Genomic DNA, 18,160 nt, shown 5'->3' with positions numbered 1-18,160 from the left:
CGGGGCGCCTCGGGTGCGCGCTCGGTGTCGCCCCCGCGCGCGCGGTAGTGCGGGCAGCGCACCCCGGCCCGGCCCGGCCCCGACGAGAACGCAAACGGGCAAAAGGTTTATTCAAATAGCATTGCGACGCCCGGCGAAAAACTAAAAAAGGGTGCAACACCGGGACTTCCCGGGAGGTCACCCATCCCAGTACTACTCCGGCCCAAGCGCGCTTAACTGCGGAGTTCTGATGGGATCCGGTGCACTAACGCTGGTATGATCGCACCCGTTATGAGCTTGTCGCAGTGTGTACTTAGCAAACCGCGACCCACGTGCGAATCCACCCCGGCCACCCACCCCCGTCGAGGTGCACACCCTCCCTCGCGAAGTGCGCCCCGTTCGCCAAGTGTGAGCCCTGCCCGGGTGCGCGCACCTTGCTAGGGCGTCGGGTGTGCACCCGGCCCGGCCTACGTGCGTGCACCTGGAGGGGGCGTCGTGTGCGTGCAGTGTCCCGTCTGCAACGCGGTGCCCACACACCACCTCGGGCGCAACGACCTGCGCTCACATGTGGGCCGAGTGCACCTTGGTGCATGTTCGGGGCGCCTCGGGTGCACGCTCGATCTTGCCCCGGTGCACCAAGGCGCTCGGTTTGCCCCGGGTGCGCACTTGGTGCAAGGTGGGCACCCAAAATAGGGATCAAGCACCAAAACACAAGTTTCGGGATGCAAAATGGGACCCAAGGACCACAAATGCGTTCCAAGACCCATGATGGGTCCACGAGAACAAAAATGTGTTCCGAGACTTAATAAACAAATATTGGGTTTTAGGAGAAGAAACATGCTCTGATGCCCAAAACGAGAATCGACCCCGAAAAGGCCACAGGCCAAAAGTGGGATGCGAGACAAAAAAAAATGGGACCCGAGGACCAAAATTGGGTTCCCAGGTCGAAGACAGGGCAACCGGACAAGAAACGACCTCTAAGGCTCGAAATGAGTCCCGACGACTAAAACTTGACAAGAAGCACCCATCAGGCACCCAACTCGACACCCATGGGATGCCGACCCACCCGGGCTTCCACCTAGCACACCTTGGCACCCACCCACCCTCGCACCCAACCTCGCACCCAACTTAGCACCTTTGAACCCACATTGGCACTCACCCTGACCCTGGCACCTTGGAACCCACATTGGCACTCACCTTGACCCTGGCACCCACCTTTGCACTCACCTTGGGACCCACCCTGGCTCCCACCTCGGCACCCACCCAGACACCCACCTTGGTTCCTTGGCACCCACCTTGGATCCTTGGCACCCACCCCGACACCCACCTTGGCACGCAACTTGGCTACTTGCCACCCACCTTGGCTCCTTGACGCCCACCCCGACAACCACCCCGTGACCTACCCTGGCTAGGGTTGGTGCACACCCACCCTGGTGCCCACCTTGGCACCCACCCTATGACCCACCTTGGCACGCACCTTAGTACCCACCCCGTTACCCACCCTAGGACCCACCCCGTGACCCACCTTGGCCAGGGTGGGTGCCTTGGTGCGCACAACTTGCCTGGGCTGCACACCAGGGCGGGCTCAAGATGGCACCCGCGTTCCGTTTTTTTCACTATCTTTCAAAACGGAAATTTTAAAATCTCATTTTTTTCTTTTTTTTGCCTTTTCTGGAAATTAGTGAAGGCAGCGCATCAAAGGTGCGCAATGCTGGTGCGAACCCGGGAGCGCTCCGATGTGTGCTCCAAGGTGCGGCGTGCACGAAGTCCGAGCCCGGTTTGCCCCGGGTGCGCACCTCGCGTGCACCTTCGCCGGGGTGAGCACCTTGGCTGGGTTGCGCGCCCTGGTGCGTACCAAGGAGCGCTCTGAAGTGTGCTCCAAGGTGCGGCGTGCACGAAGTCGGAGCCCGGTTTGCCCCGGGTGTGCACCTCGGGTGCGCACCTCGCGTGCACCTTCGCTGCGGTGGGCACCTTGGCTGGGTTGCGCGCCTTGGTGGGCACCATGCAGTGCACGAAGTCGGAGCCCGGTTTGCCCCGGGCGCGCACCTCCGCCAGGGTGGGCACCTTGGTGCGCACAACTTGCCTGGGCTGCGCATCAGGAAGGGCTCAAGATGGCACCCGCGTTCCGTTTTTTTCACTATCTTTCAGAACGGAAATTTTAAAATATCGTTTTTTTTTGCCTTTTCTGGAAATTAGTGAAGGCAGCGCATCAAAGGTGCGCAACGCTGGTGCGAACCTGGGAGCGCTCCGATGTGTGCTCCAAGGTGCGGCGTGCACGAAGTCGGAGCCCGGTTTGCCTCGGGTGCGCCCTGGTGGGCACCATGGTGCGCACCAAGGAGCGCTCCGAAGTGTGCTCCAAGGTGCGGCCTGCACGAAGTCGGAGCCCGGTTTGCCCCGGGTGTGCACCTCGGGTGGGCACCTTGGTGCGCATGCCTTGCCTGGGCTGCGCACCAGGGCGGGCTCAAGATGGCACCCGCGTTCCTTTTTTTTCACTATCTTTCAAAACGGAAATTTTAAAATCTCATTTTTTTTTGCCTTTTTCTGGAAATTAGTGAAGGCAGCGCATCAAAGGTGCGCACCTCGCTGCCCACCACGGTGCGCAACGCCGGTGGGCACCCGGGAGTGCTTCGAAGTGTGCTCCAAGGTGCTGCGTGCACGTTGTCGGAGCCCGGTTTGCCCCGGGTGCGCACCTCGCGTGCACCTTCGTCGGGGTGGGCACCTTGGCTTGGTTTGCCCCGGCTGCGCTCCGAAGCGGGGTTATTGGAGCGCCGCCTCTTTTTTTGTCGGAGCGTTTGGTGGGGTTTCTCGCATTGGCTCTTCCGAGGCCCGGTTGCCACCCTGGCGTTCACGAAGTCGGAAGTAGGGTTAATTGCCCGGGTGCGCACCTTTGCCAGGGTGGCACCTTACCTGGGCTGCGCACCAGGGCGGGCTCAAGATGGCACGCGCGTTCCGTTTTTTTCACTATCTTTCAAAACGGAAATTTTAAAATCTCCTTTTTTTTTTGCCTTTTCTGGAAATTAGTGAAGGCAGCGCATCAAAGGTGCGCACCTCGCTGCCCACCTTGGTGTGCTCTGAGGTGCGCACCCGGGAGCGCTACGAAGTGTGCTCCAAGGTGCGGCGTGCACGTTGTCGGAGCCCGGTTTGCCCCGGGTGCGCACCTCGCCTGCACCTTGGCCGGGGTGGGCACCTTGGCTGGGTTTGCCCAGGGTGCGCTCCGAAGCGGGGTTACTGGAGCGCCCCCTCTTTTTTTGTCAGAGAGTTTGGTGGGGTTTCTCGCATTGGCTCTTCCCAGGCCCGGTTGTTGGGTGCGCTCCCACCCTGGCGCGCGCGAAGTTGGAAGTTGGGTTAATTGCCCGGGCGCGCACCTTCGCCAGGGTGGGCACCTTGGTGCGCAAACCTTGGCTGGGCTGCGCACCAGGGCGGGCTCAAGATGGCACCAGCATTCCCTTTTTCTCACTATCTTTCAAAACGGAAATTTTAAAATCTCGTTTTTTTTTTGCCTTTTATGGAAATTAGTGAAGGCATCGCATCAAAGGTGCGCACCTCGCTGCCCACCTTGGTGTGCTCCGAGGTGCCCACCACGGTGCGCAACGCCGGTGCGAACCCGGGAGCGCCCCGATGTGTGCTCCAAGGTGCGGCGTGCACGAAGTCGGACCCCGGTTTGCCCCGGGTGCGCACCTCGCGTGCACCTTGGTGCGCACACCTTGGCTGGGTTGCGCGGCCTGGTGGGCACCATGGTGCGCACCAAGGAGCGCTCCGAAGTGTGCTCCAAGGTGCGGCGTGCACGAAGTCGGAGCCCGGTTTGCCCCGGGTGCGCACCTTCGCCGCGGTGGGCACCATGGCGTGCACGAAGTCGGAGCCCGGTTTGCCCCGGGTGCGCACCTCGCGTGCACCTTCGCCGGGGTGGGCACCTCGGCTGGGTTGCGCGCCCTGGTGCGCACCAAGGAGCGCTCTGAAGTGTGCTCCAAGGTGCGGCGTGCACGAAGTCGGAGCCCGGTTTGCCCCGGGTGTGCACCTCGCGTGCACCTTCGCTGCGGTGGGCACCTTGGCTGGGTTGCGCGCCTTGGTGGGCACCATGCAGTGCACGAAGTCGGAGCCCGGTTTGCCCCGGGCGCGCACCTCCGCCAGGGTGGGCACCTTGGTGCGCACAACTTGCCTGGGCTGCGCACCAGGAAGGGCTCAAGATGGCACCCGCGTTCCGTTTTTTTCACTATCTTTCAGAACGGAAATTTTAAAATATCGTTTTTTTTTGCCTTTTCTGGAAATTAGTGAAGGCAGCGCATCAAAGGTGCGCAACGCTGGTGCGAACCTGGGAGCGCTCCGATGTGTGCTCCAAGGTGCGGCGTGCACGAAGTCGGACCCCGGTTTGCCCCGGGTGCGCACCTCGCGTGCACCTTGGTGCGCACACCTTGGCTGGGTTGCGCGCCCTGGTGGGCACCATGGTGCGCACCAAGGAGCGCTCCGAAGTGTGCTCCAAGGTGCGGCGTGCACGAAGTCGGAGCCCGGTTTGCCCCGGGTGCGCACCTCGCGTGCACCTTCGCCGCGGTGGGCACCATGGCGTGCACGAAGTCGGAGCCCGGTTTGCCCCGGGTGCGCACCTCGCGTGCACCTTCGCCGGGGTGGGCACCTTAGTGTGCAGACCTTGGCTGGGTTGCGCGCCCTGGTGGGCACCATGGTGCGCACCAAGGAGCGCTCCGAAGTGTGCTCCAAGGTGCGGCCTGCACGAAGTCGGAGCCCGGTTTGCCCCGGGTGTGCACCTCGGGTGGGCACCTTGGTGCGCATGCCTTGCCTGGGCTGCGCACCAGGGCGGGCTCAAGATGGCACCCGCGTTCCTTTTTTTTCACTATCTTTCAAAACGGAAATTTTAAAATCTCATTTTTTTTTGCCTTTTTCTGGAAATTAGTGAAGGCAGCGCATCAAAGGTGCGCACCTCGCTGCCCACCACGGTGCGCAACGCCGGTGGGCACCCGGGAGTGCTTCGAAGTGTGCTCCAAGGTGCTGCGTGCACGTTGTCGGAGCCCGGTTTGCCCCGGGTGCGCACCTCGCGTGCACCTTCGTCGGGGTGGGCACCTTGGCTGGGTTTGCCCCGGCTGCGCTCCGAAGCGGGGTTATTGGAGCGCCGCCTCTTTTTTTGTCGGAGCGTTTGGTGGGGTTTCTCGCATTGGCTCTTCCGAGGCCCGGTTGCCACCCTGGCGCGCACGAAGTCGGAAGTAGGGTTAATTGCCCGGGTGCGCACCTTTGCCAGGGTGGGCACCTTACCTGGGCTGCGCACCAGGGCGGGCTCAAGATGGCACGCGCGTTCCGTTTTTTTCACTATCTTTCAAAACGGAAATTTTAAAATCTCCTTTTTTTTTTGCCTTTTCTGGAAATTAGTGAAGGCAGCGCATCAAAGGTGCGCACCTCGCTGCCCACCTTGGTGTGCTCTGAGGTGCGCACCCGGGAGCGCTACGAAGTGTGCTCCAAGGTGCGGCGTGCACGTTGTCGGAGCCCGGTTTGCCCCGGGTGCGCACCTCGCCTGCACCTTGGCCGGGGTGGGCACCTTGGCTGGGTTTGCCCAGGGTGCGCTCCGAAGCGGGGTTACTGGAGCGCCCCCTCTTTTTTTGTCAGAGCGTTTGGTGGGGTTTCTCGCATTGGCTCTTCCCAGGCCCGGTTGTTGGGTGCGCTCCCACCCTGGCGCGCGCGAAGTTGGAAGTTGGGTTAATTGCCCGGGCGCGCACCTTCGCCAGGGTGGGCACCTTGGTGCGCACACCTTGGCTGGGCTGCGCACCAGGGCGGGCTCAAGATGGCACCAGCATTCCCTTTTTCTCACTATCTTTCAAAACGGAAATTTTAAAATCTCGTTTTTTTTTTGCCTTTTATGGAAATTAGTGAAGGCATCGCATCAAAGGTGCGCACCTCGCTGCCCACCTTGGTGTGCTCCGAGGTGCCCACCACGGTGCGCAACGCCGGTGCGAACCCGGGAGCGCCCCGATGTGTGCTCCAAGGTGCGGCGTGCACGAAGTCGGACCCCGGTTTGCCCCGGGTGCGCACCTCGCGTGCACCTTGGTGCGCACACCTTGGCTGGGTTGCGCGGCCTGGTGGGCACCATGGTGCGCACCAAGGAGCGCTCCGAAGTGTGCTCCAAGGTGCGGCGTGCACGAAGTCGGAGCCCGGTTTGCCCCGGGTACGCACCTCGCGTGCACCTTCGCCGGGGTGGGCACCTCGGCTGGGTTGCGCGCCCTGGTGCGCACCAAGGAGCGCTCCGAAGTGTGCTCCAAGGTGCGGCGTGCACGAAGTCGGAGCCCGGTTTGCCCCGGGTGCGCACCTTCGCCGCGGTGCGCACCATGGCGTGCACGAAGTCGGAGCCCGGTTTGCCCCGGGTGCGCACCTCGCGTGCACCTTCGGCGGGGTTGCGCGCCCTGGTGGGCACCATGGTGCGCACCAAGGAGCGCTCCGAAGTGTGCTCCAAGGTGCGGCGTGCACGAAGTCGGAGCCCGGTTTGCCCCGGGTGCGCACCTCGCGTGCACCTTCGGCGGGGTTGCGCGCCCTGGTGGGCACCATGGTGCGCACCAAGGAGCGCTCCGAAGTGTGCTCCAAGGTGCGGCGTGCACGAAGTCGGAGCCCGGTTTGCCCCGGGTGCGCACCTCGCGTGCACCTTCGCCGCGGTGGGCACCATGGCGTGCACGAAGTCGGAGCCCGGTTTGCCCCGGGTGCGCACCTCGCGTGCACCTTCGCCGGGGTGGGCACCTCGGCTGGGTTGCGCGCCCTGGTGCGCACCAAGGAGCGCTCCGAAGTGTGCTCCAAGGTGCGGCGTGCACGAAGTCGGAGCCCGGTTTGCCCCGGGTGCGCACCTCGCGTGCACCTTCGCCAGGGTGGGCACCTCGGTGCGCACACCTTCTCAATGTTTTCTTGCCTTTTCTGGAAATTGGTGAAGGCAGCGCATCAAAGGTGCGCACCTCGGTGTGCTCCGAGGTGCGAACCCGAGAGCGCTCCGAGGTGCCCACGAAGTCGAAAGTCGGGTTAATTGCATTGTTTTCCCCGGGTGCGCTCCGAGGTGCGCAACATCGGCGCGCACCAAGGAGGGCTCCGAAGTGTGCTCCAAGGTGCGCACGATGGCGTGCACCTCTGGTGCGCACGATTCGGAGCTCGGTTTGACCGGGGTGCGCACACCTTGGCTGGGTTGCGCACCTTTTGTGCGCTCCAAGGTGCGCACGAAGTCGGAGCTCGGTTTGCCCCGGGTGCGCACCTTCGCCAGGGTGCGCACCTTGATGCGCACGCCTTGGCTGGGCTGCGCACCTTGGTGGGCGCCATGGTGCGCACCTTTCGTGCGCTCCAAGGTGCGCACGAAGTCGGAGCTCGGTTTGCCCCGGGTGCGCACCTTGGTGGGCGCCATGGTGCACTCCGAGGTGCCCAAGATTGGTGCGCACCAAGGAGCGCTCCGAAGTGCGCTCCAAGGTGCGCGCGAAGTCGAAAGTTGGGTTAATTGTCCGGTTTGCCTCGGGTGCGCACCTTGCGTGCACCTTCGCCAGGGTGGGCGCCTTGGTGCGCACACCTTGGCTGGGCTGCGCACACCTTGGCACCCGCGTTTCCTTCATTTTAAATTTTTTTTTTTTACAATCTCTCAAGTGGGAAATTCTATAATCTCAACTTTTTTTGCCTTTTCAGGAAACTTTTGAATGGAGCGCATCATTGGTGCGCTCCGAAGTGTGCTCCAAAGCTCTCTCCAGCTGCGTGCACCTGCCCCGGCCGCGCACCCGGCCCCGCCCAGCTTCGCTCACCTGTCCCGGGCGTCTGGTGCGGAACCTTAGAGTAAGAAACATCACCGTGCACCTTGGCCAACGTGCGCGACTCGACCGAGCGCGCACTGGCCGAGGTGCACACCGATTTCACCTGGGTGCGCGCGCAGCACCTCGGGCGCACCGGGGTGCGCGCACAACGCCCGGGTTGCACCGTGGCCTGTGTGCTCGGGGCGCCTCGGGTGCGCGCTCGGTGTCGCCCCCCGCGCGCGCGGTAGTGCGGGCAGCGCACCCCGGCCCGGCCCGGCCCCGACGAGAACGCAAACGGGCAAAAGGTTTATTCAAATAGCATTGCGACGCCCGGCGAAAAACTAAAAAAGGGTGCAACACCGGGACTTCCCGGGAGGTCACCCATCCCAGTACTACTCCGGCCCAAGCGCGCTTAACTGCGGAGTTCTGATGGGATCCGGTGCACTAACGCTGGTATGATCGCACCCGTTATGAGCTTGTCGCAGTGTGTACTTAGCAAACCGCGACCCACGTGCGAATCCACCCCGGCCACCCACCCCCGTCGAGGTGCACACCCTCCCTCGCGAAGTGCGCCCCGTTCGCCAAGTGTGAGCCCTGCCCGGGTGCGCGCACCTTGCTAGGGCGTCGGGTGTGCACCCGGCCCGGCCTACGTGCGTGCACCTGGAGGGGGCGTCGTGTGCGTGCAGTGTCCCGTCTGCAACGCGGTGCCCACACACCACCTCGGGCGCAACGACCTGCGCTCACATGTGGGCCGAGTGCACCTTGGTGCATGTTCGGGGCGCCTCGGGTGCACGCTCGATCTTGCCCCGGTGCACCAAGGCGCTCGGTTTGCCCCGGGTGCGCACTTGGTGCAAGGTGGGCACCCAAAATAGGGATCAAGCACCAAAACACAAGTTTCGGGATGCAAAATGGGACCCAAGGACCACAAATGCGTTCCAAGACCCATGATGGGTCCACGAGAACAAAAATGTGTTCCGAGACTTAATAAACAAATATTGGGTTTTAGGAGAAGAAACATGCTCTGATGCCCAAAACGAGAATCGACCCCGAAAAGGCCACAGGCCAAAAGTGGGATGCGAGACAAAAAAAAATGGGACCCGAGGACCAAAATTGGGTTCCCAGGTCGAAGACAGGGCAACCGGACAAGAAACGACCTCTAAGGCTCGAAATGAGTCCCGACGACTAAAACTTGACAAGAAGCACCCATCAGGCACCCAACTCGACACCCATGGGATGCCGACCCACCCGGGCTTCCACCTAGCACACCTTGGCACCCACCCACCCTCGCACCCAACCTCGCACCCAACTTAGCACCTTTGAACCCACATTGGCACTCACCCTGACCCTGGCACCTTGGAACCCACATTGGCACTCACCTTGACCCTGGCACCCACCTTTGCACTCACCTTGGGACCCACCCTGGCTCCCACCTCGGCACCCACCCAGACACCCACCTTGGTTCCTTGGCACCCACCTTGGATCCTTGGCACCCACCCCGACACCCACCTTGGCACGCAACTTGGCTACTTGCCACCCACCTTGGCTCCTTGACGCCCACCCCGACAACCACCCCGTGACCTACCCTGGCTAGGGTTGGTGCACACCCACCCTGGTGCCCACCTTGGCACCCACCCTATGACCCACCTTGGCACGCACCTTAGTACCCACCCCGTTACCCACCCTAGGACCCACCCCGTGACCCACCTTGGCCAGGGTGGGTGCCTTGGTGCGCACAACTTGCCTGGGCTGCACACCAGGGCGGGCTCAAGATGGCACCCGCGTTCCGTTTTTTTCACTATCTTTCAAAACGGAAATTTTAAAATCTCATTTTTTTCTTTTTTTTGCCTTTTCTGGAAATTAGTGAAGGCAGCGCATCAAAGGTGCGCAATGCTGGTGCGAACCCGGGAGCGCTCCGATGTGTGCTCCAAGGTGCGGCGTGCACGAAGTCCGAGCCCGGTTTGCCCCGGGTGCGCACCTCGCGTGCACCTTCGCCGGGGTGAGCACCTTGGCTGGGTTGCGCGCCCTGGTGCGTACCAAGGAGCGCTCTGAAGTGTGCTCCAAGGTGCGGCGTGCACGAAGTCGGAGCCCGGTTTGCCCCGGGTGTGCACCTCGGGTGCGCACCTCGCGTGCACCTTCGCTGCGGTGGGCACCTTGGCTGGGTTGCGCGCCTTGGTGGGCACCATGCAGTGCACGAAGTCGGAGCCCGGTTTGCCCCGGGCGCGCACCTCCGCCAGGGTGGGCACCTTGGTGCGCACAACTTGCCTGGGCTGCGCATCAGGAAGGGCTCAAGATGGCACCCGCGTTCCGTTTTTTTCACTATCTTTCAGAACGGAAATTTTAAAATATCGTTTTTTTTTGCCTTTTCTGGAAATTAGTGAAGGCAGCGCATCAAAGGTGCGCAACGCTGGTGCGAACCTGGGAGCGCTCCGATGTGTGCTCCAAGGTGCGGCGTGCACGAAGTCGGAGCCCGGTTTGCCTCGGGTGCGCCCTGGTGGGCACCATGGTGCGCACCAAGGAGCGCTCCGAAGTGTGCTCCAAGGTGCGGCCTGCACGAAGTCGGAGCCCGGTTTGCCCCGGGTGTGCACCTCGGGTGGGCACCTTGGTGCGCATGCCTTGCCTGGGCTGCGCACCAGGGCGGGCTCAAGATGGCACCCGCGTTCCTTTTTTTTCACTATCTTTCAAAACGGAAATTTTAAAATCTCATTTTTTTTTGCCTTTTTCTGGAAATTAGTGAAGGCAGCGCATCAAAGGTGCGCACCTCGCTGCCCACCACGGTGCGCAACGCCGGTGGGCACCCGGGAGTGCTTCGAAGTGTGCTCCAAGGTGCTGCGTGCACGTTGTCGGAGCCCGGTTTGCCCCGGGTGCGCACCTCGCGTGCACCTTCGTCGGGGTGGGCACCTTGGCTTGGTTTGCCCCGGCTGCGCTCCGAAGCGGGGTTATTGGAGCGCCGCCTCTTTTTTTGTCGGAGCGTTTGGTGGGGTTTCTCGCATTGGCTCTTCCGAGGCCCGGTTGCCACCCTGGCGCGCACGAAGTCGGAAGTAGGGTTAATTGCCCGGGTGCGCACCTTTGCCAGGGTGGCACCTTACCTGGGCTGCGCACCAGGGCGGGCTCAAGATGGCACGCGCGTTCCGTTTTTTTCACTATCTTTCAAAACGGAAATTTTAAAATCTCCTTTTTTTTTTGCCTTTTCTGGAAATTAGTGAAGGCAGCGCATCAAAGGTGCGCACCTCGCTGCCCACCTTGGTGTGCTCTGAGGTGCGCACCCGGGAGCGCTACGAAGTGTGCTCCAAGGTGCGGCGTGCACGTTGTCGGAGCCCGGTTTGCCCCGGGTGCGCACCTCGCCTGCACCTTGGCCGGGGTGGGCACCTTGGCTGGGTTTGCCCAGGGTGCGCTCCGAAGCGGGGTTACTGGAGCGCCCCCTCTTTTTTTGTCAGAGAGTTTGGTGGGGTTTCTCGCATTGGCTCTTCCCAGGCCCGGTTGTTGGGTGCGCTCCCACCCTGGCGCGCGCGAAGTTGGAAGTTGGGTTAATTGCCCGGGCGCGCACCTTCGCCAGGGTGGGCACCTTGGTGCGCAAACCTTGGCTGGGCTGCGCACCAGGGCGGGCTCAAGATGGCACCAGCATTCCCTTTTTCTCACTATCTTTCAAAACGGAAATTTTAAAATCTCGTTTTTTTTTTGCCTTTTATGGAAATTAGTGAAGGCATCGCATCAAAGGTGCGCACCTCGCTGCCCACCTTGGTGTGCTCCGAGGTGCCCACCACGGTGCGCAACGCCGGTGCGAACCCGGGAGCGCCCCGATGTGTGCTCCAAGGTGCGGCGTGCACGAAGTCGGACCCCGGTTTGCCCCGGGTGCGCACCTCGCGTGCACCTTGGTGCGCACACCTTGGCTGGGTTGCGCGGCCTGGTGGGCACCATGGTGCGCACCAAGGAGCGCTCCGAAGTGTGCTCCAAGGTGCGGCGTGCACGAAGTCGGAGCCCGGTTTGCCCCGGGTGCGCACCTTCGCCGCGGTGGGCACCATGGCGTGCACGAAGTCGGAGCCCGGTTTGCCCCGGGTGCGCACCTCGCGTGCACCTTCGCCGGGGTGGGCACCTCGGCTGGGTTGCGCGCCCTGGTGCGCACCAAGGAGCGCTCTGAAGTGTGCTCCAAGGTGCGGCGTGCACGAAGTCGGAGCCCGGTTTGCCCCGGGTGTGCACCTCGCGTGCACCTTCGCTGCGGTGGGCACCTTGGCTGGGTTGCGCGCCTTGGTGGGCACCATGCAGTGCACGAAGTCGGAGCCCGGTTTGCCCCGGGCGCGCACCTCCGCCAGGGTGGGCACCTTGGTGCGCACAACTTGCCTGGGCTGCGCACCAGGAAGGGCTCAAGATGGCACCCGCGTTCCGTTTTTTTCACTATCTTTCAGAACGGAAATTTTAAAATATCGTTTTTTTTTGCCTTTTCTGGAAATTAGTGAAGGCAGCGCATCAAAGGTGCGCAACGCTGGTGCGAACCTGGGAGCGCTCCGATGTGTGCTCCAAGGTGCGGCGTGCACGAAGTCGGACCCCGGTTTGCCCCGGGTGCGCACCTCGCGTGCACCTTGGTGCGCACACCTTGGCTGGGTTGCGCGCCCTGGTGGGCACCATGGTGCGCACCAAGGAGCGCTCCGAAGTGTGCTCCAAGGTGCGGCGTGCACGAAGTCGGAGCCCGGTTTGCCCCGGGTGCGCACCTCGCGTGCACCTTCGCCGCGGTGGGCACCATGGCGTGCACGAAGTCGGAGCCCGGTTTGCCCCGGGTGCGCACCTCGCGTGCACCTTCGCCGGGGTGGGCACCTTAGTGTGCAGACCTTGGCTGGGTTGCGCGCCCTGGTGGGCACCATGGTGCGCACCAAGGAGCGCTCCGAAGTGTGCTCCAAGGTGCGGCCTGCACGAAGTCGGAGCCCGGTTTGCCCCGGGTGTGCACCTCGGGTGGGCACCTTGGTGCGCATGCCTTGCCTGGGCTGCGCACCAGGGCGGGCTCAAGATGGCACCCGCGTTCCTTTTTTTTCACTATCTTTCAAAACGGAAATTTTAAAATCTCATTTTTTTTTGCCTTTTTCTGGAAATTAGTGAAGGCAGCGCATCAAAGGTGCGCACCTCGCTGCCCACCACGGTGCGCAACGCCGGTGGGCACCCGGGAGTGCTTCGAAGTGTGCTCCAAGGTGCTGCGTGCACGTTGTCGGAGCCCGGTTTGCCCCGGGTGCGCACCTCGCGTGCACCTTCGTCGGGGTGGGCACCTTGGCTGGGTTTGCCCCGGCTGCGCTCCGAAGCGGGGTTATTGGAGCGCCGCCTCTTTTTTTGTCGGAGCGTTTGGTGGGGTTTCTCGCATTGGCTCTTCCGAGGCCCGGTTGCCACCCTGGCGCGCACGAAGTCGGAAGTAGGGTTAATTGCCCGGGTGCGCACCTTTGCCAGGGTGGGCACCTTACCTGGGCTGCGCACCAGGGCGGGCTCAAGATGGCACGCGCGTTCCGTTTTTTTCACTATCTTTCAAAACGGAAATTTTAAAATCTCCTTTTTTTTTTGCCTTTTCTGGAAATTAGTGAAGGCAGCGCATCAAAGGTGCGCACCTCGCTGCCCACCTTGGTGTGCTCTGAGGTGCGCACCCGGGAGCGCTACGAAGTGTGCTCCAAGGTGCGGCGTGCACGTTGTCGGAGCCCGGTTTGCCCCGGGTGCGCACCTCGCCTGCACCTTGGCCGGGGTGGGCACCTTGGCTGGGTTTGCCCAGGGTGCGCTCCGAAGCGGGGTTACTGGAGCGCCCCCTCTTTTTTTGTCAGAGCGTTTGGTGGGGTTTCTCGCATTGGCTCTTCCCAGGCCCGGTTGTTGGGTGCGCTCCCACCCTGGCGCGCGCGAAGTTGGAAGTTGGGTTAATTGCCCGGGCGCGCACCTTCGCCAGGGTGGGCACCTTGGTGCGCACACCTTGGCTGGGCTGCGCACCAGGGCGGGCTCAAGATGGCACCAGCATTCCCTTTTTCTCACTATCTTTCAAAACGGAAATTTTAAAATCTCGTTTTTTTTTTGCCTTTTATGGAAATTAGTGAAGGCATCGCATCAAAGGTGCGCACCTCGCTGCCCACCTTGGTGTGCTCCGAGGTGCCCACCACGGTGCGCAACGCCGGTGCGAACCCGGGAGCGCCCCGATGTGTGCTCCAAGGTGCGGCGTGCACGAAGTCGGACCCCGGTTTGCCCCGGGTGCGCACCTCGCGTGCACCTTGGTGCGCACACCTTGGCTGGGTTGCGCGGCCTGGTGGGCACCATGGTGCGCACCAAGGAGCGCTCCGAAGTGTGCTCCAAGGTGCGGCGTGCACGAAGTCGGAGCCCGGTTTGCCCCGGGTACGCACCTCGCGTGCACCTTCGCCGGGGTGGGCACCTCGGCTGGGTTGCGCGCCCTGGTGCGCACCAAGGAGCGCTCCGAAGTGTGCTCCAAGGTGCGGCGTGCACGAAGTCGGAGCCCGGTTTGCCCCGGGTGCGCACCTTCGCCGCGGTGCGCACCATGGCGTGCACGAAGTCGGAGCCCGGTTTGCCCCGGGTGCGCACCTCGCGTGCACCTTCGGCGGGGTTGCGCGCCCTGGTGGGCACCATGGTGCGCACCAAGGAGCGCTCCGAAGTGTGCTCCAAGGTGCGGCGTGCACGAAGTCGGAGCCCGGTTTGCCCCGGGTGCGCACCTCGCGTGCACCTTCGGCGGGGTTGCGCGCCCTGGTGGGCACCATGGTGCGCACCAAGGAGCGCTCCGAAGTGTGCTCCAAGGTGCGGCGTGCACGAAGTCGGAGCCCGGTTTGCCCCGGGTGCGCACCTCGCGTGCACCTTCGCCGCGGTGGGCACCATGGCGTGCACGAAGTCGGAGCCCGGTTTGCCCCGGGTGCGCACCTCGCGTGCACCTTCGCCGGGGTGGGCACCTCGGCTGGGTTGCGCGCCCTGGTGCGCACCAAGGAGCGCTCCGAAGTGTGCTCCAAGGTGCGGCGTGCACGAAGTCGGAGCCCGGTTTGCCCCGGGTGCGCACCTCGCGTGCACCTTCGCCAGGGTGGGCACCTCGGTGCGCACACCTTCTCAATGTTTTCTTGCCTTTTCTGGAAATTGGTGAAGGCAGCGCATCAAAGGTGCGCACCTCGGTGTGCTCCGAGGTGCGAACCCGAGAGCGCTCCGAGGTGCCCACGAAGTCGAAAGTCGGGTTAATTGCATTGTTTTCCCCGGGTGCGCTCCGAGGTGCGCAACATCGGCGCGCACCAAGGAGGGCTCCGAAGTGTGCTCCAAGGTGCGCACGATGGCGTGCACCTCTGGTGCGCACGATTCGGAGCTCGGTTTGACCGGGGTGCGCACACCTTGGCTGGGTTGCGCACCTTTTGTGCGCTCCAAGGTGCGCACGAAGTCGGAGCTCGGTTTGCCCCGGGTGCGCACCTTCGCCAGGGTGCGCACCTTGATGCGCACGCCTTGGCTGGGCTGCGCACCTTGGTGGGCGCCATGGTGCGCACCTTTCGTGCGCTCCAAGGTGCGCACGAAGTCGGAGCTCGGTTTGCCCCGGGTGCGCACCTTGGTGGGCGCCATGGTGCACTCCGAGGTGCCCAAGATTGGTGCGCACCAAGGAGCGCTCCGAAGTGCGCTCCAAGGTGCGCGCGAAGTCGAAAGTTGGGTTAATTGTCCGGTTTGCCTCGGGTGCGCACCTTGCGTGCACCTTCGCCAGGGTGGGCGCCTTGGTGCGCACACCTTGGCTGGGCTGCGCACACCTTGGCACCCGCGTTTCCTTCATTTTAAATTTTTTTTTTTTACAATCTCTCAAGTGGGAAATTCTATAATCTCAACTTTTTTTGCCTTTTCAGGAAACTTTTGAATGGAGCGCATCATTGGTGCGCTCCGAAGTGTGCTCCAAAGCTCTCTCCAGCTGCGTGCACCTGCCCCGGCCGCGCACCCGGCCCCGCCCAGCTTCGCTCACCTGTCCCGGGCGTCTGGTGCGGAACCTTAGAGTAAGAAACATCACCGTGCACCTTGGCCAACGTGCGCGACTCGACCGAGCGCGCACTGGCCGAGGTGCACACCGATTTCACCTGGGTGCGCGCGCAGCACCTCGGGCGCACCGGGGTGCGCGCACAACGCCCGGGTTGCACCGTGGCCTGTGTGCTCGGGGCGCCTCGGGTGCGCGCTCGGTGTCGCCCCCGCGCGCGCGGTAGTGCGGGCAGCGCACCCCGGCCCGGCCCGGCCCCGACGAGAACGCAAACGGGCAAAAGGTTTATTCAAATAGCATTGCGACGCCCGGTCGAAAAACTAAAAAAGGGTGCAACACCGGGACTTCCCGGGAGGTCACCCATCCCAGTACTACTCCGGCCCAAGCGCGCTTAACTGCGGAGTTCTGATGGGATCCGGTGCACTAACGCTGGTATGATCGCACCCGTTATGAGCTTGTCGCAGTGTGTACTTAGCAAACCGCGACCCACGTGCGAATCCACCCCGGCCACCCACCCCCGTCGAGGTGCACACCCTCCCTCGCGAAGTGCGCCCCGTTCGCCAAGTGTGAGCCCTGCCCGGGTGCGCGCACCTTGCTAGGGCGTCGGGTGTGCACCCGGCCCGGCCTACGTGCGTGCACCTGGAGGGGGCGTCGTGTGCGTGCAGTGTCCCGTCTGCAACGCGGTGCCCACACACCACCTCGGGCGCAACGACCTGCGCTCACATGTGGGCCGAGTGCACCTTGGTGCATGTTCGGGGCGCCTCGGGTGCACGCTCGATCTTGCCCCGGTGCACCAAGGCGCTCGGTTTGCCCCGGGTGCGCACTTGGTGCAAGGTGGGCACCCAAAATAGGGATCAAGCACCAAAACACAAGTTTCGGGATGCAAAATGGGACCCAAGGACCACAAATGCGTTCCAAGACCCATGATGGGTCCACGAGAACAAAAATGTGTTCCGAGACTTAATAAACAAATATTGGGTTTTAGGAGAAGAAACATGCTCTGATGCCCAAAACGAGAATCGACCCCGAAAAGGCCACAGGCCAAAAGTGGGATGCGAGACAAAAAAAAATGGGACCCGAGGACCAAAATTGGGTTCCCAGGTCGAAGACAGGGCAACCGGACAAGAAACGACCTCTAAGGCTCGAAATGAGTCCCGACGACTAAAACTTGACAAGAAGCACCCATCAGGCACCCAACTCGACACCCATGGGATGCCGACCCACCCGGGCTTCCACCTAGCACACCTTGGCACCCACCCACCCTCGCACCCAACCTCGCACCCAACTTAGCACCTTTGAACCCACATTGGCACTCACCCTGACCCTGGCACCTTGGAACCCACATTGGCACTCACCTTGACCCTGGCACCCACCACCCACCTTTGCACTCACCTTGGGACCCACCCTGGCTCCCACCTCGGCACCCACCCAGACACCCACCTTGGTTCCTTGGCACCCACCTTGGATCCTTGGCACCCACCCCGACACCCACCTTGGCACGCAACTTGGCTACTTGCCACCCACCTTGGCTCCTTGACGCCCACCCCGACAACCACCCCGTGACCTACCCTGGCTAGGGTTGGTGCACACCCACCCTGGTGCCCACCTTGGCACCCACCCTATGACCCACCTTGGCACGCACCTTAGTACCCACCCCGTTACCCACCCTAGGACCCACCCCGTGACCCACCTTGGCCAGGGTGGGTGCCTTGGTGCGCACAACTTGCCTGGGCTGCACACCAGGGCGGGCTCAAGATGGCACCCGCGTTCCGTTTTTTTCACTATCTTTCAAAACGGAAATTTTAAAATCTCATTTTTTTCTTTTTTTTGCCTTTTCTGGAAATTAGTGAAGGCAGCGCATCAAAGGTGCGCAATGCTGGTGCGAACCCGGGAGCGCTCCGATGTGTGCTCCAAGGTGCGGCGTGCACGAAGTCCGAGCCCGGTTTGCCCCGGGTGCGCACCTCGCGTGCACCTTCGCCGGGGTGAGCACCTTGGCTGGGTTGCGCGCCCTGGTGCGTACCAAGGAGCGCTCTGAAGTGTGCTCCAAGGTGCGGCGTGCACGAAGTCGGAGCCCGGTTTGCCCCGGGTGTGCACCTCGGGTGCGCACCTCGCGTGCACCTTCGCTGCGGTGGGCACCTTGGCTGGGTTGCGCGCCTTGGTGGGCACCATGCAGTGCACGAAGTCGGAGCCCGGTTTGCCCCGGGCGCGCACCTCCGCCAGGGTGGGCACCTTGGTGCGCACAACTTGCCTGGGCTGCGCATCAGGAAGGGGTTTTTTTCACTATCTTTCAGAACGGAAATTTTAAAATATCGTTTTTTTTTGCCTTTTCTGGAAATTAGTGAAGGCAGCGCATCAAAGGTGCGCAACGCTGGTGCGAACCTGGGAGCGCTCCGATGTGTGCTCCAAGGTGCGGCGTGCACGAAGTCGGAGCCCGGTTTGCCTCGGGTGCGCCCTGGTGGGCACCATGGTGCGCACCAAGGAGCGCTCCGAA

The 18,160-nt window shown here is 62.6% G+C and overlaps 3 non-coding genes across 3 annotated transcripts; all 3 read right to left on the bottom strand.

The window, feature by feature from the left end:
* Positions 1-148: 148 nt before the first annotated feature.
* LOC131862395 (5S ribosomal RNA) lies at positions 149-267 on the bottom strand. The gene has a single exon (XR_009361411.1). It is a non-coding gene; the product is annotated as a 5S ribosomal RNA (ribosomal RNA).
* Positions 268-8,072: 7,805 nt separating this feature from the next.
* Positions 8,073-8,191, bottom strand: LOC131862393 (5S ribosomal RNA). Its single transcript, XR_009361409.1, has one exon. It is a non-coding gene; the product is annotated as a 5S ribosomal RNA (ribosomal RNA).
* A 7,805-nt stretch (positions 8,192-15,996) lies between these two features.
* LOC131862392 (5S ribosomal RNA) lies at positions 15,997-16,115 on the bottom strand. Its single transcript, XR_009361408.1, has one exon. It is a non-coding gene; the product is annotated as a 5S ribosomal RNA (ribosomal RNA).
* Between the last annotated feature and the right edge of the window lie 2,045 nt (positions 16,116-18,160).

This window comes from Cryptomeria japonica, unplaced genomic scaffold (assembly GCF_030272615.1).
Source record: "Cryptomeria japonica unplaced genomic scaffold, Sugi_1.0 HiC_scaffold_42, whole genome shotgun sequence".
Classification (NCBI taxonomy): domain Eukaryota; kingdom Viridiplantae; phylum Streptophyta; class Pinopsida; order Cupressales; family Cupressaceae; genus Cryptomeria; species Cryptomeria japonica.
Note: the sequence above shows the minus strand (reverse complement) of the source record. Positions and strands in the feature narration are given on the sequence as shown.